The sequence below is a fragment of the Meleagris gallopavo genome, chromosome 6, assembly GCF_000146605.3.
Source record: "Meleagris gallopavo isolate NT-WF06-2002-E0010 breed Aviagen turkey brand Nicholas breeding stock chromosome 6, Turkey_5.1, whole genome shotgun sequence".
Classification (NCBI taxonomy): domain Eukaryota; kingdom Metazoa; phylum Chordata; class Aves; order Galliformes; family Phasianidae; genus Meleagris; species Meleagris gallopavo.
Window position 1 is genome coordinate 37,347,193 of NC_015016.2, and position 22,115 is coordinate 37,369,307.

At 44.1% G+C, this 22,115-nt stretch overlaps 2 long non-coding RNA genes across 2 annotated transcripts; both read right to left on the minus strand.

Annotated features, from left to right (window-relative positions):
• Window positions 1-2,398, minus strand: LOC116216772. The gene is made up of 2 exons (XR_004160224.1): window positions 1,677-2,398; window positions 1-1,255 (listed from the first exon to the last, which is right to left on the minus strand). It is a non-coding gene; the product is annotated as an uncharacterized LOC116216772 (long non-coding RNA).
• Window positions 2,399-8,720: 6,322 nt separating this feature from the next.
• LOC104911530 lies at window positions 8,721-16,932 on the minus strand. Its single transcript, XR_004160151.1, has 4 exons — window positions 15,729-16,932; window positions 14,299-14,395; window positions 13,660-13,731; window positions 8,721-10,814 (listed from the first exon to the last, which is right to left on the minus strand). It is a non-coding gene; the product is annotated as an uncharacterized LOC104911530 (long non-coding RNA).
• Window positions 16,933-22,115: the final 5,183 nt, after the last annotated feature.

Here is a 22,115-nt window from a genome sequence, read left to right on the forward strand (position 1 = left end):
AAATCTTCATAATTTTCAAGGCTGCAGAGAGCTTACAGCATGCAGAATGATCAGAGACACAGCAGTATGCTGGGGAAAGGCTTGGGGCATTTCAGCCTGATGCTGAACCTCGGTGAGTATTTTTATGAAGAAGTCAGCTCCATCCTTCCACTGCTCAGGCTGTTTCAATCTCTCACACGCAGACAAGAGACACCTTCTTCATGGGAATGTTAGGAGACTAAATTAATTGAAAATCCCTCCTCACCCCCATTCCCTCCCCTTTATTTTTCTGTTGAGAAGTGTTGCCCTATAGCTGCAGAACTCACCAATCCATTTTAGTTTATGATGAGGGATTTTCAGTGCATGGAAGTATACAGTCCTGAAGCTACAAGAAGTGCAGCTTCAAATATACTATGAGGTGTAAAAAATCAAACCCCAAAGGGTAAAAAAGCCAGAGAGCTGCTGTTGAAATATATATGTATATACCTTAAATAGGGGAAATCAATAGCTGTACAAAACCAAAGAACTATTATATTTAATATTAAGTGGGGATGGTGTTGAATTATTAACAATTTTACTCTTTGGTAACCAATTACATTTAGCTGCCAATTTATTATGTATCATAACCAATTCAAAAAGGCAGAATAATGACTTACACATTAAAGAAATGTACATAGGTATACAAAAATATAAGCCCCATATTGTCATGGGGTTAATTAATGAAAGTGAGAAGAGCACCCTTTTCCAGACCAGGTGTTTGGAACAGGAAGAACAGGCATGAGTTACTGAATCAGGAGTTAAAAGAAACAACTCCCTACTTGAAAATAAAGCAGTATTCCAGGTAGTCTTAGCAGTCATGTCCTTTTTCTAATTTATAGGAGAAATGATAGCTAAAAAACCCTGTATCTTCAGCAGCAATATTGTATTAAAGGGAACTGCAATCATTAGTAAAAGCTAATCCAGATCTGATCCTAAGCAGTAAGTATGGCAGTATAAAACAGACAAAGTTCAACAGACTCTGAGCTGGAATCACATTCTTGGCAGTGGAAAATTTTCTACTTAAGATCACGTAACTGTTCTTTGTTACTGGGCTTAAGGCATCCTGCTGGCTACAGAAACAAAACAAGACGTTTCAGAAAGTGTAGTGCTTTGCAAAGGAGGTGCTTTTGTCATTTTCACAAATATTTGAGAAAGCTACAGAAAGGAGATGGCAAAAGTATTCAGTTGGATTTAGTTTTGAGGTGACATTTCTTTCTCGAAATGCAACTGTGGAAACCTAGAGAGAAGAAGAGACTGAAATTAGGATCACGGAGCCAAACGTAACCACGAGCAACACTTCATATTTTGTATTATTCATGCACAGGGATCTCCAAACAGCTCTCCTTAAACGCGTGTATTTCACCCTCCGATAAGCCTAATGAGGGATGCCTAGCACCTTCCCCTGGTTTTAAAGCACGGTCTCTTACTGACTCATAGATCAGTGCCAATTGTCGGCCTGACAGCATGTGATGGAAGTATGGGAACACGCCAGGATCTCCGACGTGGCTGTAATAGCTGTAGATCTGCTCTGTTTGAGCTTATTTGTGTTTACACATCTATCAAAGAGAGTACCGAACAGCTAATTTTGGTTTGCTGGTCTGTTTTGGATCGGAAACGTAGAATCAGAATGGTATTCAAAGAGCGTGGACTCAACTAACCTGCTTAAACAGCAGCAATTGGAAGCAGTACCCCAAATCCCATTAAAAGACGCTCTGCTTTTTGTTCCAGCACTTTAAAAAGGTACATTTTCACCACGCCAAGGCCCCGACACAGCCGGGCCTAGCTTGGATCCGCTGTTGAACAGCCTCCCCGACGTGTGGGTGGCGACAGAAGGCCCGTCGGAAGCAGTAGCGTGCCGCTGGGCTCTGCGGCCTGCACCCGCCCCGGGCGCGCCTGGGGGAGCTCCGGCCCGGCCGGGTGTCAGCCGGCGCTTTGAAGCCCCCGCGGCGGGGGGCTGCGCTCGGCATTGAGGCCTCAAGTGCCCCTAAGCGTTTCTAAGTACCGGGCTCGCAAGGCTATGCGCCTTCACAACGAGCTGATGCCCGCAGGTAGCGCTCCGAAAAGGCCCATCTGCGGGCAGCGAGACCAAAGGCGGAGCGGAGCGGGGTCGTTAGGAGATAAAGGGGGGTCAATGGGCACTTTCTTCCCCAGCTGAATTCCGGCTCGGAAAGCCGCTCTGGAAGAGGTGCGTCCTGAGCAGCGTGGGCTGGGCTGGCTGGGGCAGTCAGCGCCCGTCAGAAACCTGTGAGAGACTTGCTATGGGCAGCAGGGAACGTACGCAGAAAAAAGAAGTTACATCACGAAGAGGAAGCGTAACTAACTTTCTGTTCAAGTTGGATATTAGGAAATATTTCTTCTCCAAAAGAGCGGTGAGGCAGTGGCACAGGCTGCCCAGGGAGGTGGTGCAGTCACCGTCCCTGGAGCTGTTGAAGAACTGTGTGGATGTGGCACTGAGGGACGCGGTCAGTGGGCATGGTGGGGATGGGTCCACGGTTGGAATGCATGATCTTCGAGCTCTTTTCCAAACTTAGTGATTCCACAGCTCTATGAAATCCGAAAGGATGCTACCCACCACCCTCCACAAACAAACAAACAAAAAACTCCCACCACCACCATCAACCCCACACCAAGAAAATACCGAACTCACCCCTTACCACAAAATACCAATCTCTATTTTGCCACTGGCCCCGTGAAAGCATCCACATACCATTTTTCCTCCAATTAACTCCAGGAAGTATGAGTACCCTCTTTCCTCTTAGCATGGATGGTTGTGTTGATCCTAGCACATTACTGAGGGGAAATTTTAGCTTGAAGAGGCTGAGTTATGCAGACGAGGACAGATAAATGGGCAACATCATGGCAGAACTTTGAACCATGCACAAATGCACATTCTTCCTTCCTTCCTTCCTTCCTTTTTTTTTTTTAGTTCTGTACTCTTTCCTTTCTCCACCAGTCACGTTTCAGGCAGTTACTGGTTCTCCTGCTGTCCAGAGCTATTATGGATTAAGGGACAGAAAAGGAATGGATGTAATGAATATGAAAAGGACGTCGAAAAAAAAAAGTCTTCTGATCTTTTGTGGTAGGTGTTGGCCTGAATTAAAATACAGCCTCCTTTAGTAAGACCCATTAGAAAGCAGCTGGTGGCCTGATAGGAGTAGTCAGACCCTGATGTCACAGGGTGGTGGGGTCACAGTGACATAATACTATCATGGCAACATTTCTGCCTACTTTACACCTTATCGAGCCTAATCAAGATAAAATCCCACCTTCCAGTTACCCTTACAAGCATCCTGAAACAGGGCTGGCAAGCTGTGCATCAACCAGGCAAGTAAAACAGTGTCCTGGCATGATGTTAAAGGTCTGAGGATGCAATCTCTCCATCCCAGGGGGTGGTGGCTGCTGTCTTCCTACACACATACTCCTGGGGACCTGGGACCAGGTGTTGAAATGAAGGTTGTGCTTTTCCTTCAATCGATATGGTTACAGGAGAAGGAGCCTTCAATGCCTCAGGCAGATGCCCTTCCTTCATCTGCCAGCTCTTGGGAGCAGGAGTGGGACACCACTGTCATACCAAGAATGGTCAGGGCAGCAAAAACTGATGTTCAAGTAGCAGAACTGGACTTTACAGGCAGGGTAGGCTTTGTTGTATTTGAGCATTTGGTTGCTGTTAGACAGGGGCACGCTTTTGTCAGGAAAGTACTCTAAAAGTCCACCTGGAGCTCAAGGATGGCACACAGGCAGCCTGCCCATTCATCTCACCACTTTTCTGCCTGTGGTGCAGTAGGTGGGAGGTGGTAAAGGTAAATTTTACCGCATTGCCTATTTACTCACATTAACAACTCCGGGAAGTAGTTGATGAAGAAGAAGAGTGGATGTTATGAGCCCTTGAGTAGAATAAGCACTGCTAAAATCCCATCTTTACAGCAAAATAACACAAAAAGCCTTCTGCAAACACAGAAAACTATCCCACTAGGGCAACAAGTATGTGCATTTTAGAGAGAGAGAGAAAAAAAAAAAAAAAGATAAGACGTCCTGAATTTCCATTTAGTAGCTGATCAGTTCTGGAAATAATTGTCCGTTTCTTTTCATCTTTCTCCTTCTAGGGATTTGAGTCTCGCCTGTCACATTTCATGGCACCATCTACCAGCCCCGATTCAGGTGCTAGGCGGATGGCAAGCCCCAGAGTGCAGGTCCTCCACAGGGAGCATCCACAGCAAGGCAGGAGACACTAGTGGGCGCCACAGCGAGGCACCGTCCCGGTTCGCTGAGCACTCCGTCAGTCCCTGGGGCTCTCCGATTCCACGCTCTAAGAAAGTGGCCAATTATTTTTCTGTCTGAAAGAGTCTGTGATGTGGCAGAGAATGACAGCTCCAAGGGAGAAAACACCTCTTCATTAAAAAGTGCTGCTAAGCACACTGAATATCCAGATCCCGGCACCCAGTTGCACAAAGGTTAGGATGACAGCCAAGAATTTATGCATTTTCACAGATTGACATGTATATATATATGTTTACAATGTATGCACACACACTCACATGCACACAAATACACAGCATGCACACACACACAGCGGCCAAAATTCTGAGTCAGGCAAAACTGGAATTCAAGGCAAGTCAATCATTCCTTTTCAGTAGAATTTTCAATTCTCCAACCTCACATTCTTCTTCTTATGTTTTGATGCAGAACTGCTGGTTTTGGGGTATATGTATTCACTTTTCTGCCTTAAATACACTGCAGTGTAACCATAACAATATACCACTTTTCCATGCTTAGCATATTCATTACATTGTCTTCCTCTCAACTTCTTGATTTGTATGCAAGAAATCTGTGTAAGAGCAAATGCAATCTGCAAGCCAATAAAATCCTGTCCCATGGGAGGAAGGAGTCAAAGTGATATGCCTAGCTTGGATGAAGAATACAAAGCACATAAAGGAGAGAGGTCCAAGTACGTTGTGCCAGGTACAGAAGGCTGCTGCATGAAGAAGCAAAAGGTCTCAGCTATATTTCTACCAGACATTGACGAAACAAGGCCATGAAGTCTACAGCTCATGGGTATCACAGAACAGCCCAGGTTGGAAGGGACTTTGTAAGCTCATCAGGTGACAATTTTCCCCAGAGCTCTGCACCCTGACTGCATGTGGCTGTACGCATGGCAGAGGCTGGGGCAGCAGTGGTGTGCTGAGCAGGGTAGCAAACAGGGACTTCATGCAGCTCAGGCCTGTTCCCTCTGCAGATCTGACCTCAAACACCTACGGCAGAAGCAGTTACACCTCTCAAACAACTCTTTGCTGCCTTCCTTCCTCTATGCTTACTTGCATAAAACAAGAGTTAGAAATTTTTCAATTCAGAATCCCAACAGGCAATGGCAGGTTGAGCTCAGTTGCCTTTTCTGCCTCTCTCACCGAAGTGACACCTGGTGGCATTTGATAGGGCTAAGAGCTAGAATGATGGGCTCATTTGCACATTAGCAGGGTCTTGCTTTGGGCCATGCCCTTTTCTTCACTCCTATTCCCAGTGGTGGCCAGCAAAACTCCAATTGGTCCACCCCAGCCAGATCTTCCTAATAGTCAGAATCTTCTTAAAATGCACGCCCTCAGCCCAGATCCCAGGTTCTCATATCTGTACTGCAGAGGCCAAGACATGTGAGAGAAGAGCAAGGCAATTCATGAACCCACACAGTCTGCTAAAGCCTTTCTAAGGCCACAGTCTTGCAAACGCCAGTAGCAGGCATGTGTGCCTGAGCTCTGAGTGATGGCTATGTCAGAATAGTCCTTATATTGCATCCCTATTACCCATCCTCTCATCCCAACTGGATATGAATCTGCCAGAAGCTTCTTATTCCTCTGAAAATGTGTGGAATCTGGGCATTGACATTCAGCTGAAGTTTGCCCTGTCTATTCATTCAGCTAGTGACAGGAGGCATCTGTTACATCCTGACTGAATAGATGGCTTGCAGAAGCATCTTGCTTTGGGAAATTCTGACTTTATAAATCTTGAGAACAGTTACAAAGATGAGAAGTGGAAACAACGATTGAAACAAGAAGCTTTAAAAGAATCTTCAGAGTAATAACACTATATTGAAAAAACAAGTTAAAGAAAAAGATTACGTAAGGGCATTAGGTATAGTCACATCGCTGTTAAAGCAGTCCGCTTTAAAACATCCATGCAGGGGCATTTGAACAGTGACAGCTGAAAAAAAGTTTCACAACTACATCAGCTTTGTAGGCTGAACTGTTACTATCATTCACAAGAAAATAAACTAGTGACTGCACAAAAAAAAATGATGACAGGGTTTCTCCCCACCCCCATCACATCTCTCAGCAGCCATAGGAGCAGCTCTCCTTGCCGCGGCTCACGTGAAGCCAGGAGAGATGTGGCAGGGCTTCCACTTGTAAGTTCAGATTCAGGTGGGGTCTATTGAAACGGTTCTGGGCTGGAGCAGCCCATCTTTGTTGGCATCCTCAGCCGACACAGCCTGGCTGAAGGCCGCGAGCTGTGCTGCAGGACCCAAGCAGCCACCCGTCTGTCATTTCCTGTTATAGCTCTGCTCTGTTTTCACCAGCTCTACCAAGAGGCTTCTGTTGCAGATGCTGATGCTCTGCAGTTGAACATGCATCATACTGAAAACTGGGTGTCTCACATCCCAGTGGATATCTGCAGAAATATTCTCAGGTTGAGTTTGGCTACCTCACTTGGCTTAGCTACCAAAGTGATTTTTTCCTTCTTAGCACTAGTGTATGGACAGAGCTTACTAAGCACCTCATTCATGGCTATGTAGGCTATGTTTTCAGAAAGAGTAAAAGTGATTGCAGTTGGAATAGAGCTTTTTCTTTTTCTTTTTTAACTTGATCATATAATTTATTCAGGAAAAGCAAATACAGGTTTTATTTTCTGGTCTTCTCCTTATCCGCTACAGGTTATGATATCTTATATGTAAATTTAAATTAACACTTCTCTTATCTGGATTTCTGTGTATTTAAATTGGAGGCTTGGAATATTTTTTTCTTTTCAGAATACAGAAAGCTTTTGAGCAGCTGTCACGTTTGGGGAGCAAAGGGTTGGGCTCCTGACCATGTTCGTGTCTGACTAGGAAAACCACAGCCAGAGCTGAAATTACTTCGTCAACCATTTTTTCACATTGCACATTTCACAGCCTGCGGAAATGGGTATCTTCATAGGCAGGGCGAGTTAGCCGAGAGGTGTTTTGCTATGACTTCATTAAACCTGATTCTTACCACGGGTGTGCCCTCCTCGGCCTGCTTCTGCCCTAGTTTGGGCAGGTCTGTGGGCTGCTCAAGCTGAGTAGGGCATGAGGGCAGGGCTGGCTGGATCAAGGCTGGGGGAAAGCCACTCTGGTGGGAGAGATGTCCCAGGAGCCTGCCCACAGGATGGAAAACACCGGCAGACCACTGAAGCACTGTGCAGGAGGGTTTGTGGCCTCATCATTTGCTCTCATTGGGGAGGGAGTCAGAGATAAAAAGCTGCGCTGAGAATGATTTCCTGCCAGAAATCCAATGATGAGGAAAAGCAGCTGCTCTTTGGCCTTCTCCTCACCCTCACGGGAGCCTCAGTTGCTCCTCTTGGGGGGATACAGGGAGGAAATCTTCTGTGGACATGTGCTCCCTGATCCCATCCCTCTTTCCCCTTTCCTGGTACCAGCTCAAGAGGCAGAAAGCAGCAAATCTGCCTGGGCTTCCTTCAGCTTGCCCAAAGAGAGAAAAGTTTCAAAAGTCAGTTTTCAGAGTTTGAAAGCAGCCCCCAACAGCCGGAGCAGCTCTCCAGATTTGCTCCCAAACCCTGCCAGCCCCATTGTGTTGGGCTGAGGTGGCTGTTCCTTGGCCACATCCCCATAGCAGCCCCAGACCTGCCTGCTCAGGCTGTGATGGAGCTGGGCAGGCTGAACCCCTGGCCACACCTTCTCTGGCCACCTCTGTGGGCAGTCAGCATGGGGTGTGCTTTGGTTTTGGCAGGAGGCTGGTGGGAATGTGACAGGCCGTGCTTGCTGACATGATCACAGCTTTTTTAAAACAAGCTTGTGCTGTGTAAGCTGAGGCAACTCAGATGATGATTTTCTCTGCTACCTGAAGCAGCCCTTCAGGAAACAGACAGGAAGGCAGGGCAGAGTGCTGCATCTCTTGGTCCTGTGGGCAACTGGGCAGGAGGAGCCAACTGGCCTTCAGGGATGCTGCTGTACTCTGTGCCCCAGCTGTGGCAGCACTGCACCCCCACTGCCACCATGTCACGTTTTGCTCTCCCTCTGACTGAAATCAGTGCCAGGTCTTCTCTGTCCTGACGCAGTGCCACCATGCTATGGGAATCAGGTCTCCCATCTGCAGTGCAGGATAAATCAGATGCTGCATCCACGTGCAGCTGCTGTTCTTCTTGTTCCCGATGCACCAAAGAAGGTTCCTTCAGCTACCTGTCCCTCAGAAGTGGGCTGTTGTGCACCAAGGTCATGCAGCCATGTCCACACACTCAGGATCATAAAAAGATACAATGGCTTGGAGTTGGGAGTATCTGCCATGGCTGCTGTCACCCACTGTATCACACTTCCCAGTCCCCATTCAATCTGGCCTTAAATGACTGTAGGGATGGGGTATCCACAGCTCTGGGCAGCCTGTGCCAGGGCCACACCACCCTCTGAACAAAAATAATTATTTCTAATATCTAATCTAAATCTCTCCTCTTTTAGTTTAAAGCCATTTGCCTTTGTTCTATCACTATCAGTCTGTGTAAAAAGTCCTTTTCCCTCTTGACTATAAACTCCCTTCAAGTACAGGAAAGCCATAATTGAGGTCTCCCCAGAGTCTTCTCCAGTCTGAACAAGCCCAGCTCACTCAGTCCTTCTTCATAGAAAAGGTGCTTCGACTCTCTGATCATCTTTGTGGCCTTCCCTTGGATCTGCTCCTGCAGTTCCACATCTTTCTTCTGTTGAGGCCCCCAGGTCTGGACACAGTATACCAGATGGGACCTTATGAGGGTAGACTAGAGGGGGACCATTACTTCCCTTGCCCTGCTGGCCACCTCTCCTTTGATGCAGCTCAGGATACAGTTGGCCTTTCAGGATGCAAGCACACACTGTTGGCTCATGTTAAGTTAGGAGGACAGTATGGTCTTACCATGAAAAGAAAGATCCTCCTGGCAGCAACTCTTGCTCCATGCAGAGTCTCAGAGGCAGTGTTACACCCATGGCATGCAAAGAGCAGGGTCCTGCCTACTGGTGTGCCATTCAGAAACAGCAGTGTCAGCAATACATGCAGGGAAAAGATGGTGGCTTTTTCATGTTGGCATCACTGCCTATATAATATGTGTGTTCCAGTGCTTCTATAGATTATGTTCTTAGCCTGACAGTCACATCATTCAGAAGACGTAAAAGAAGGACTTCTAGGGAAAAGTAGTACTCTATGCACCTTACTATTCTGTACTGCTGTTTTTAGACAACAGAAGTCTTGGAGGGGCTGAGTATTTATCTCCCTCATCTTATACAGTGATTTGCAATTGAGCAGAAGGTTTCTACACAGATATTACCAGTATGCTGCACATGGCAAATAAATGAGGCAGCACTGAAAGAAATGTGTCCCATATTTAATTTGCTAAATAAGAACCAACTTCATGCTCTTCAATATGGAAATTAGAGTTGGGGAGGAGTTTGGCTGTTCTGTTTGCTTTTCCCCAAAAAACAAAGTCCCTAGACAAACTGACGCTGACCAGTTTCTGCCTAAAGTACCAATCTATCCATGCAGCTTACTTGTCTTTTTGTCACTTTATCTTCAGATTTGATGCTTCTTTTTTTTTAAAAAAAAATGCTCTTGTTTAATGAGAAAGATTGGGTTTGACACTGTAGTGGCTGAAAAAAATCTCATGACTTGCATGCAGACAAGCCAAATTACAGGTATTAGGGTTGTTACCAGTTTAGTCAGCCTAAGGCACCAGGTGTGGGCACAGCTCTTCGCTGTATGTCAAAGACTTAGCCAAACCAGACTTTGCTGCTCACACTTTGCTTACTCTTCCTTGTTTCCAGCAGAATAATTTGCTGTTTTGCTTGGGTTCAGTGAGTCTTTCCCAGATTAACCAAGAACATCTTACATTTCTGCAATATGGTACAATCAGCACTTCAGCCCTGTCAGTGGTGCATTTAGCATAATCCCATCTCTGCTTCAGTCCTCCATTTTTTGTCAAGGGGAAGGAACCAAGACATCAAGTTCTATGCTTGGACAAGCCTGAATCTCTAAGGTTAGAAATACTCAGAGGAACCTTGAAAAAAAACAAAGTAATCAGGTTCATCAACAGTTTATATATTTTGCTAGTACTATGAAACTCGAGCCAAAATGGAATACAATGAAAAGGCCATATGTCTTCAAAAGGATTTTCTTTGAACTACATACAAACATCAGTTCAGCAGATTATTTCATTAAAGGAGCTGAGATTCTGCAGTTAATTTATTCCTCGCCTATTGCACATCTCACTACATGCAAATGTCCAAATGTTTTCTGGGGAGAGGGAAAGGTTTTGTTGTTTTAGCTGTCTCCTTAAGCCCATCAGAGAATCATTTTGACTTCGGCTTCTGCAGTACTGATTTTATGCAGCAAACTGGGTGTTGCAGTGATTAAAAACACCAAATGAAGTTGCTTATTTTCTGCTGTTGAGGTGGTACCTTATGGTATACACACAGTTTCAGGTCTGAGCTGGTGATGTTACAGTGGTAGGCACAGCATAATTTCTCTCTGACTTGTGCCCTGGCCCAGGGGAAAGAGGCTGCAGTGCTTTCAGGAGCGGGGAGCCCACAGCAAAGCTTGCTGAAAAACAAGTGGAGAGGTGGGAAGGATCAAATTCATGGCATAAGCAAATACTCTACAAATCATCAAGAGACTTACTCGATGGCCACAAAGAGATTTTTGTCAAGGGTTTTATACAGCTAAAATCAATTCGTTCACTTCATCTGTTTTGAACATACAGCTTCAGAGATGCAGCTAAAGATGTCACAAATGGTTAGAGTTGCCTGGAAACCTTCAAGGTGTCAATTGACCATATTTTTAGGCGCAGGAATGTTACATGGACACACCACGACTTCACCAGCGATTTCTTTAAAAAACAAATGGAGTCAGAAATCTACAAGGGAATAAAAATATCAGGAGAGTGAAGCTGAGTTGAAGCAGGGTAACTCAAAATCAATATTTTGCTTTTAAACTCTTAAGGGGAGGCCCAAGAGGGCTGCACTCATTTTGTCCTCCTTCCTTATTGTCCTCAGAGAGTTGGCTGAGAAGTGACAAGGCTGCTCCATACTTATTGCAGGACATTCCTCACTAACAAGCCACTTGTTAGAGTATTCAGCTGCTGCTTCCCTGCCCAGTGCCTGGCCTTTGCTGAACAGCATTAGACCACGGTCAAGCTCAACACGAATAAGAAGGAAAAGAGGCTCTTCTCCTTCTACCACACTCATGTTGGAGTCCCCCTGCCCACTCATGTTGCAAACTCACTTCTGTGCATAAATCTGGGTCACAGCCCTTCCAGCACCCCTGGTACAACCCCTGCAATTTGCACTCAGGGACTGAATTCAACCTGAGGTAACTCTGGGCCACTGGTGATAGGAGAAGGCGGCCACAGAACTGCATTGTGCCCTTTTCACTTGTGGGCATGTGTGGGTGGCTTTGCCCAATGCAGCTGGGAAAAAAGAAGTACAAAGATTTAAGTGTTTTTCCAGCCTCAGGTAGAAAAAGACAAAGAAACTTCCGTTGTGCCTTTTTTTTAAGCTTCTACATTGTAAAAAAATGTGTTCAGGAAAGGGTACAAGGGCACAAGTCAAAAGCCTTCAGGCCCTTGTCTCCCTAGATATTTCTCTGAGTCCATGTGCACTGAGAATAGGCAGTGCTGCCAGCCTGGAGTGGATTTCCCTAGCACTGGGGGTACAGAGTGCATAGTTTGCTGTGCTCTGAGCAGATTTTGGGTCAGACAAAGACACTGAAGTGAAGCATCCATGAAACAGAATCCATGTCCTCACGTGCTCACATCTGATGGACTTCAGCGGCCAAGACACAGCATGGAAGCATGACTATATACGCAATAGGAACACTCCTTTTTTTCTTCTTTGAACAAACAGACCTTCAGAGAGCAGTGGCTGGCCAGCTGAATGATGGATGTGATATTAAAGACTCCATCTTACCAGCATCAATCTATGCATTCCTCTCACCTCTATAAGACATAGAAAAGTGCCTTGTAGCCCTGTGAGCCCTGACCTTGTTGTCATGAAGGCCTGTATCACGGTAGAACCTCTTTCCTCACCTTCTAGGCAGCTTCAAAACCATTTCATCCAAACACTAAGTTGATGGAAACTAAATGTCTCAGGAGTTTCCAAGCTCTGGGCCCAAGTCACTAGCAAAAAGTGGGGTGAGCCTTTATTCTGGGCTCTTGGCAAGCCAGTAATCCAGAGCCAGAGTTAGCACAAGCTCAGGGTGAAAGACCCATAGCCCTCATCATTGCTCTGCTTGGTCCATGGTTATTCTGGTCAGCAGGAGCTTTACTCCAGGTTTTGACATTATCTCTTGGAGAAATGTCTCCAGAAACACCTGCTGCAGCAGGCACAAACCTTTAGAAACACGGCCCACCAAAGCAGGGTAGGGAGGCGGTTAGGTTCCCATCTCTCTAACCTGTGTGGTTGTAGATGCAGCCACAGGACTTAGATCCTGCAGACCTCGGGAAGGAGGGGAGCTCTCTGGTGCAGCTGAAGCACAGAGCTACATAATCTCGGTCCCTTCAATCCCTCTCTGGCCATGTGTCACCAAATCACCCCACAGATCAGCCAGGGTGGACTGCCTGTACTCTGTGGGGTCTGTCTCGTGGTTGCAACAAAGAAAATTCCAACCAGATGGAATATGTTCACTTTTATGAAGTGAGCCCTTCCCCTTTTACCCACCGGTGATTTCCAGAAGCTTGCAAAGCAGTCCCATAAGCACCGCCAGCTCCAGCCTCACTGAAGGACTGTGCTGCTGCCGAGCAGAAAGCTCACAGCAGAAGAGCACAAAAATGCTCTTGGTTTCATTCTGTTTTGTGTTCTTTTTCCTACACATTTTCACTTGTTTTCTAAACCTTGTACAGGCATGCTAAATTTGGCTTACTCCAGCTCCATGCCCCTGCCGATGACACTGAAATGAACTACACGGGCTCATCAGACTCCAGATACCCAGCGGACAGATGTGTGCGTCGGTGTCACTTCATTAAGTCGTTTGTTTAAAACCCCCAACAATCCTCTCTCATGCAGATGGAAATGCCGGCCTGCCTCTTTGCAAGGAGATGTGGATTCTGCCTTGGCAGATATGTGTTGATCCGCTCAGTTAAAAAACTTCAAACCCCTAAAATTCTGGTCTTTGACCCTACCCTAAAACTAATTTGAACTATTCTCAGCTGATCTGGAGTTGAAGGGAATGGCTTTTAACTGGAAATACCTTATCTTTAGACAAGTAATTGTTGTTAATTAAACCAGTAAAGAGACATTAGCCTCTGCTTACTTAAGTTTTAGCCTGTGGATTAACAGGCAGCCCTTGATATCCTTTTAAATGAAGATGTTCTCATGGAATCGGACAATTCTAGCACTCAAACCCCTTTCCTGTGATCTGAAAAATAAACTTTGCAAAAGAGCAAACTCACCTGCACAGGCACAAAGCATCATTTCCAAAGCTTGTTTTTTCTCTTCAAAACAGAGATACAGCTCTTCCAACTCTGCAATTATTTTAGCAGTAAAAGAAAAAGTGAACTGTAATCAGCTGCTAGTAATAGGAATATACATTTTTTTCCTGCCAAGATGTGGAAATAAAAGGAGTGTATGTAATTGCACATGAAAATTTCTCTCTGACACTCCTGAAATTTGTGATCACCATGGTGCTAGAGCTGCATCAGTAAGAGTGTGACAGAAAATGGAAAAGAAGCAGAAAAAGATTAGACAATGCAAGAAAAAATATGGTTATATTTAACAATGTCTCGCGAACTCAACTCCTTCACTGTTCACTTGCAGAAGGACAATAACTGTGATAACTGTGGAAATGGTGATAATGCACTGTGAGGAAAAGCTGGGGACATGAAAGATGGCCTGGAACAACTCAGGTAAAATCCATCTGATGGGGCTGTCAAGCATATTCCTGTAATTCAGGAGGCCCTTGTGTGTTGCATGGCATGTTTACCACTTCCAGAGAGGAGAGATGGACCTTTGAACTGATCCAGCAATGTGCACACACAGCTTATTTTTATCTGAGGTTTAAATCCCCTGCATCATGTCAGTGCTACCCTTACCTTAGGCCAGAGCCAAACAGCCCCAGTGAGGCATTGTGGTTACACTTGTTCAGCTTCATAGGGTTTAGATCTTCTAGTCTTGCAGTGCCATTTGCACCTGGGAAAGTGAACAATTACAAAATGCCAGCGTTTGACACTTACTTCCTGTCAAAAAAGTCCATTCCGTGGTGCTAGTCAACTGTCAATTGACTCCAGAGAAAGTTTTCCCAGCGACTACAAATTGCAGAAAGTCCCATATAAAGAATTATTTTCTGAAACATCGTACGCAAAGGCATGTTTTCTTTTCACTAATTCATTAATGTTGTCCTAGACAACATTTCCCTGTTCTTTGCAAGATTAATCCTTCTGTAGATGCCTGTTAAATTTAAGAAGAAGCCCCCAAAATTTAAACTCCATTTTTCTGTCACATAATTCATGTTCAGATTTTGTCACAAACACGGAAAAAAGTTCTGTCTGCACATAGAATTCTCCTTAGCCACCTTTCCTTGCAACGAAGCAGTATCAACATATCATATGCCAGGTAAAGGTGAAAAGTTGATACTTTAGAGAAGTTAACAAAAATATTGAAGCTTTTTCCCTCAAGTTTTGATGGTTAAATTCTTTCTCAAACAGCAAGAAAAAGAATTCTGGATTAAGAACGAGTGGTGGGATGGGCCCTAAAATATTTAAAGGCTGTTGTTAAAAATTTGCTTAAAACTTGTTTATTTCTTTAATATGGGCATTTACTACTTCAACTGAGTTACTTTAAAGGCTAATTACAGTTTGCTGAGTGACTGAAGACATCACTGCTTTTTTCTGCCTATCAGACAAAGCTCTTGCAGGGCCACTGTTTTTCACCCTTTTTAGCAAGTATAGCCCTCATCTTAAAAACAGGAAGTGGGAGCACAAATGAAGCCTTGCTGCAGCCAACAACGAAGCCAGCAATAAAATCCAGAAATCTGCCCTGCCTTAGTTTCTGCTCCACCTAACAGGCCACGCTTCTTCCTTGGATGCAGAAATATATTTCCAATTTTCAAACCCTGCACAAACCTTAATTTTCTGTTTCAATTCTAGCATTACAATCCTTTCGTCTTTCTTGCAGCATGTATATTAAAAGATCCACCACCAGCAGCTTACTGCAAACCTAACTGGAACATATCAAGAAACAAACTGAAAACTTTTCTGGAAAGCCACCAAAACTACATGAAGCTTCAGTACTCTTTAACATCAGAGAAGGAATTCCCATCAAATCTGGTGATTGAGTTTCAAATGCTAATTTAGCAAGAACAAATGCACCACTCTTCCTCTCCCAGCAAGATGATCTCGGTATTTGAAAGGTTTCCCCCAGCTCCCAGACTATCATTACAAAAATAAAATATGGCATTAATGACTCAAACCACTTATAAATGGGTGACAGGAAGGGTTCACTTATGAGTAATGCCAGAACAAACCCTTCCAGAGATCTGATCTCCATCTTGCCAAAATTCTCATCCTGCGATTCCTCCTTTTCTTTCAGCGCCAAAGAAGATGTTGGTGATGGCCGACCCCACAGGAAGCAGGACCTGAGCACTTTGTCCCTCACGTTCACTGAGATGGCTCTGCAAAGCTTTCTGTGCAGAAGAAAAAAGAAATCCTTAGAAGAAAAAAAAATTAATTGTAAATACTGGAAAAACTAGCATGAGTGTGTGAATTTAGGAGACTGCATTTGAACTTGGTGGAAAATTAAGAGAGAATATAAATGAAACCTAACTGCACTACTTCATAGAGTGCAATAGCTACTGATAAGATGGATTTACATTATGTTTCTTCACAAGGTAATAAGGATCTTCATATTCTGAAAGAAATAAGCAAACCAGACTTTCAACTCTCCCATCTTGGAGCATTACTGTTTAAAGTGAAATGCTTATTGATCTTAATAAGGTTAATACAAAAGGGGATTGGGCGTTTGCATACCAATTTCTGAACCTCCAAAAGAAACACAGTATATGAGAACAACACCCATCAAAACATCTGTGTTCTAGAACCACCATTATTTAGGAAAATGACATAGGTTTGTTTTGCACAGTTTTAAATGTTTTGTTCAGTTTTAATGATTTTTGCAAATAATGTAAAGCCACCAAGTTTAGTAGAAGCTTAAATCTTGCTCTAGGTTTTCTGTTACAACATATCATTAACTTGAGAAAAGAACTTATACTAATGTGGTGGTGGCTGGTGTGAGTGCTTTCTTTCCTAGACAAGATATATCACAGGAACACTTGAACACTGAGCATAAACAAATCTGTAAATGATCAGACATGAAAAGAAATCCATCCAATTATTTGATAACCCTTAACTGTCCATTGCAAAGTATATGGCTATTGTCTCCAGTGGACAGAGCATAATTCAACAATAACAGCAATAATAAATAAAATAGACAGAATACTCTGCACTTTGTGGATTGTATGCTATTTTATGATGTACTACAAGGCCAAGTGCATGGTGTTGCACTTGGATCAGGGCAATCCCACATATGAATGCAGACTGGGAGAAGAACTCCTTGAGAGCAGCCCTGATGAGAAGGACCTCGGGCTCCTGGTGATGAAAAGCTGGGGATTAGCCAGCAGTGTGTGCTTTTAGCCCAGAAGGCCAACAGTATCCTGGGCTGCATCAACAGAGAGTGGCCAGCAGGGTGAGGGAGGTGATTGTCCCCCTCTGTTCTGCCCTTATGATGTCCCATCTGCAGTACTGCATCCAGACCTGGGGCCTCAGCACAGAAAGGGAGCTGTTGGAGCAGGTCCAGAGAATGCCCACTGAGATGATCAGAGAGCCGGAGCACCTCTCCTGTGAAGACAGGCGGAGGAAGTTGGACTTCTTCAAAATGGAGAAGAGAAGACTTTGGGGAGACCTCATTGTGGCCTTCCATTACTTGAGGGGAGCTTATAATCAGGAGGGGGACCAACTTTTTACATCGTCTGATAATGATAGGACAAAGGGAAATGGGTTTATAATGAAAGAGGGAAGATTTGGGTTAGATGTTAGAGAGATTTTTTTTACTCTAAGGGTGGTGAGGTACTGGAACAGGTTGCTCTGAGAAGCTATGGATGCTCCATCCCTGGATGAGTTCAAGGATGGAGCCCTGAGCATGATGTAGTAGGAGGCAACCGTGTCCATAGCAAAGGGGCTGGAACCAGGTGGACTTCAAGGTCCCCAAGCCATTCTATGATTCTATTCTACCCCTATCTTTTCTTATTTTCACTTAATATTCAGAAGGTGAAGAGACAGCATAATACACACAGAAAATAAACTGACTTAGTCTGGCAATCAGACTCAGTAGCTGTTCACTTTTAATCCATTGCTTGTATGAGAAAAATCTAGCTCTGAGTCGCAATAAAAATCTTTGTGTTTTACATTTATCTATGCAGAAATGACTGGTTAAGCCCATATCAAACCTTATACCTCTGTTTAAACCCAATTTATCACACCACCACTTCCAGTATTTTGCTGAATCAGAAGTTGGATGCAGTGCTCCCATGGACAGGCAGCCATATGCCATGTGTACTGTGGTATACACTGGTTAATTTCCCAGGAGAAAATAAATCTTGCAGAAGTTTCTCTTCATCAGGCCTTTTATTAGACACTGTTCAAACTGAGTCCCAGGAAAGCATGATTTCCTTGGCTGTAATGGCATGCACACTCCTAGACAATAGAGAAATAGGCTGGATGTGCCAGCTCTAGTGCCAATACCAAATCCAGCAGCTACCTACATCCCTGCTTGCATGTTTATTATCAGATTATCAAAAAAAAAAAAATGAAGAAAATGAATGTACCTGCACCTGGAATTACCTGCCTCACACCTGCCTTTCTTGGCTGCTCACTATGCACCAACCCCTTTCCATCCATGATCTTCTCCACATACTGGAATGTGGCATGTGAAGCAGCAGCTTACTGCTATAGCAGAAGCAGATGTGTGCACTGGTGTTCCCATGCCATTGCCTTGCCCACCTGCACCAGTGCTACACAGAGCACTTATTAAAGTTTCAGTGTGTTGCATGTGGCCTGGTATGTCTCTGAGCCAGAGGAACGAGTCTAGCTGAAAAGGACCCTACTGCTGCATGGGATACCAGCTGTACTCACAAGGAACAGCAGCCTGGCACATGAGAGAGCCTGCCCAACTGGCTGGAAGGCTGATGGGAAGGAGGCTGCTTTTGCAGGCTATGCTTGATTTCCTTCTGGTTCCTCCCCAGCCAGATTTTCCCCTCTCCCTCTTTCTCACCTTTTCCAGTCTTAATTCACCAGATATTCTCTTAATGGGTTGGCACCTGATGGAAATCAAGCACAAATTAACGTGTTCCTTCTAACTGATGTACCATCTTCTTCAGCTTCCTCCCTGTGAATGCCATACTCCTGTTTATCCATTACTGTTTGTATTTTACATGAAGGACAACCAAATCTGCCCTCAAAAGGACATCACCTGTGATCTGTTCCCCTAGAAATGCCATGCTCCCAGGGGCACTCCTGCCTTACCACTGAGAAAGAGGCAGCTGCCACTGCTGTAAAATGATTGGAGACTTTACTGACTGCTGGGAACAGGTTGTCCTCTTCCAACATTGCCTTTCCCTTCTCTTTCATCATATGTATGCAATAAGATTTTTCTACCCAAGACTTTTCCCATCACGATATTCCTGTGTGGCTATGTCAGCCATGTTGACAGATGCATGCCAGAACCCTACAGTACCGGTGACAAAATTAAAACAAGTTTAGTTCCTGATAGTTTATTATTTTTTTTTCTTCACATTCACAGACTGGTTTCTCGTCTTACTTTTCAGCCTTCCTACTCTCTTTCTTTTTTTTCTTTTCTTCTCCGTGCAGCATTGTTATGCCTGGGATGTCCCAGGGTGAGGGAAATGAAACACACACCATGGTAGCTGCTGTTGCTCTCTCAGATACCTTATTTGAGCATAGGACAGTATTTGGCAAACATTTCTTTCATCAGTAATGGCTACTTCAGTTGTTCCCTATGCCATCCCCACTCCCTGTTTATGTGTGACCCTCTGCACAGAGAAACCAAGTTCAGTACAAAAACAAACTGTATCTGGAATCACCCCTGCCTGCTTTGGTATTTTTCCAAGCTGAGACACTTCTTCCATTGCCATTAAGTTACATTTGTAAACTCAAAACAAATAGAACAAGTCTTCTCCTCTGAAGTTCCTTTAGGAACAAGCCACATTTGGCAGCACAAGAGCTTTCAATATCTTTTAGCTGATATCTGCCCATCTGCAAAAATTTTCATGTTTTGATTTTGTTTAATGCCCCAGTTAATTTACAGAGGAGGAAAGCAAGAAGGACATACAAATATCAACACATGACTATGAACCTCACAATGCAAAGAAGGTCAAGAGTAGTGGACCAGATTGGTTTCTTTACTTCCATCCCAAACATTTCTGATCTAAGACACTATAAAAAATGAAACTGCTTAATGTCTACCAATTTTGAAGACAGCTGTCTTTAAAATTACACAATATGAATTTGTAAAAGAGTAACAAATTAAACTGAGCACACTGCAGGAATTTATCAATCTGCATCACCAAGGGAGAAAAATAAGACAGGCAAACCATCTATGTCTAACATGCTGTAGTGAGAGAATTGTCATCATCTTTGGGTTTTTATAAATAAAATAAATATAAAAAGACAAGTAATTTTCTCACCTAATTTTCCTGTAGAACTGATAATTAAGTGTTGTTGGATGCATCACTGGCACACATTTGTGATAGTTGATACAGTGTCTCTGCATATTTAGAAGCTAAAAATCTTCTCTTATGCTAGAGTAAAAATATCTACTTCATCTACTTCATGGCCTTAATATCTATTTCATGGCCTTTTATCTCCTTCATGTAACAATCCAGCTTTTATTTTTTAAAAGTTGCCATCAATGAAAAGTCCTCTATCTTTAGAATCTTTCATGTATCTTGGACCTCACTGAAAAACAATTACTGTATATATTGTAGAACACGTTTAAATATATTGACAAAGCCTTAGATGCTACCATATATATTTAAAAAAATCTACATTAAAATAATTGGTTCTGACACAGAGTCAAAGTTTAGAAGGTAAGTCTTCTGCTTGGGGTGGAAGTTCTTAGATCAGCCAGTAATTTTACTTCACTGTGTGACATTTTGCACATCCTTTAACTTATGTTTTTATGTGTGAAGTAATGAAAATGAAGCTAAGACAACACTAGACATGGAAAAGGCATCATCACATATGAGGGAAGAGTTTGATTTTTTCATGAGCATGTACTTACGTATCTTCTATGTGTGGCTCATTCCTCACGCAGCAGCTTGACAATATTTTTTTTTATAGAGCCAAACCTTTTTGTCCAAGAGCTATGCAAAAGGAATACAGACAGAATAAATTTAAAGATATCCAAACTGAAGGGCCTTTAACTGAGAGAGTAAAGACCTTTGGAGTTAAGTGAACACCTTTGTACGTGACCCTTCCTCCTTTAGTGGCTCCTTTAGTCACCATCTGCTTTGCTATTTGCAGGGTGAAGCGGAGATATGAATGCAGATGGGTTTTAAACCTATGAGCAAGAACCAGAACAAACAATGATCGATCAAATGACTATGCCCGTCTTCTTGGAAATGTGTCCAGGATTTCCAGGTGTCTGACAGAGATTCACACCTACAAAAAGAGACAGGGATGCTGGACACCTGGCTATGCTTGCACAACCTGCCAGATGCCTTCAGAAAGCAGCAGGATGGCTGTGCTCTGCTCTGCTGCCCCACAGTAATGCCATGGGACAGAGGCAGGAGATCACAAACCCTCTTTTGACTTCCTGAAACCACACTTGTTTTACTGAGGGCCCAGGTTCACGCCAGCTGCTTACTTTGTCTGGTACAAAGTAGTTATAGGTGTCAGAGGATAGGTCTGGAGGCATCTCCTCCTTTTCATGGAAGAAAGAGGTTCTATAGAAAACATGTCCCTCTGGGAAATTACAGACTTAGCTTCTGTGCTTTCTGCTTCTAGTGAGAAATAGATGAGGGATGAGATATCTTCTCACCTAACCAGCTGCTTTTGTGATACCCCAGTACCCGCTGAGGGACATCTTTCTTGCCCCTGACCAGGGGAGCTCCTGGCAGCCTGGCACCTCCCAGAAGAAGCTCAGCCACTTCACCTGCTTTACAGCACCAAACCCTCCAAATGAGTGCTCTTTCTCAGCCTAAAGTACAGATGCCTCAGAGCTCTTTTCTGTCCCTCCTCAGACCCAGCCAGGAGCTCTGGCTCGTGCCACCATGAACCAAGAAGCAGGGAGAAAAACAAGCTGGGGTTAACACTGGGTGAGGAGATATCTTCAAAGGGCCAGCTGGTTCCGTGAAGAGGTGATCAGGTTAGAGCGGGAGTAGGTGTCAATGGCATCGTTAGCACCCAATGTGGTATCCCACTTGGAAGTGAATCCCCAGCGCAGTCCACCTAAGAAAGTCTCTCCACCTCCCATTCCTATTGATGAATTCAGCTGCAGCTCTTGCCCTAGAGGAAGAACATGCTGTTATGTCACAGTATGTCTGAGACTCACCTCTGACCACATTGACAGATGGACAAAAAATGCTGTTTCCATAATCACAAGTGGCCCAATGACTGCGGGGTTTGGTGCAGCAGCACCCGTGGCTGCTTTGACAGCTCTTAGGCTGAAGTGCCCCATCTCTGTGGTGCCGGCAGGGGTAAATGCAGACAAATGCTCTGCAAAATTCAGAAACTGTCTCAGAAATATTTACTTGAGTCTCACTGCAGGGACCATAATTACTCCAGTGCATTGCTTGTAGGCAGACACCTTTCATTTGGTTTCACTCATTTTGGTAAAA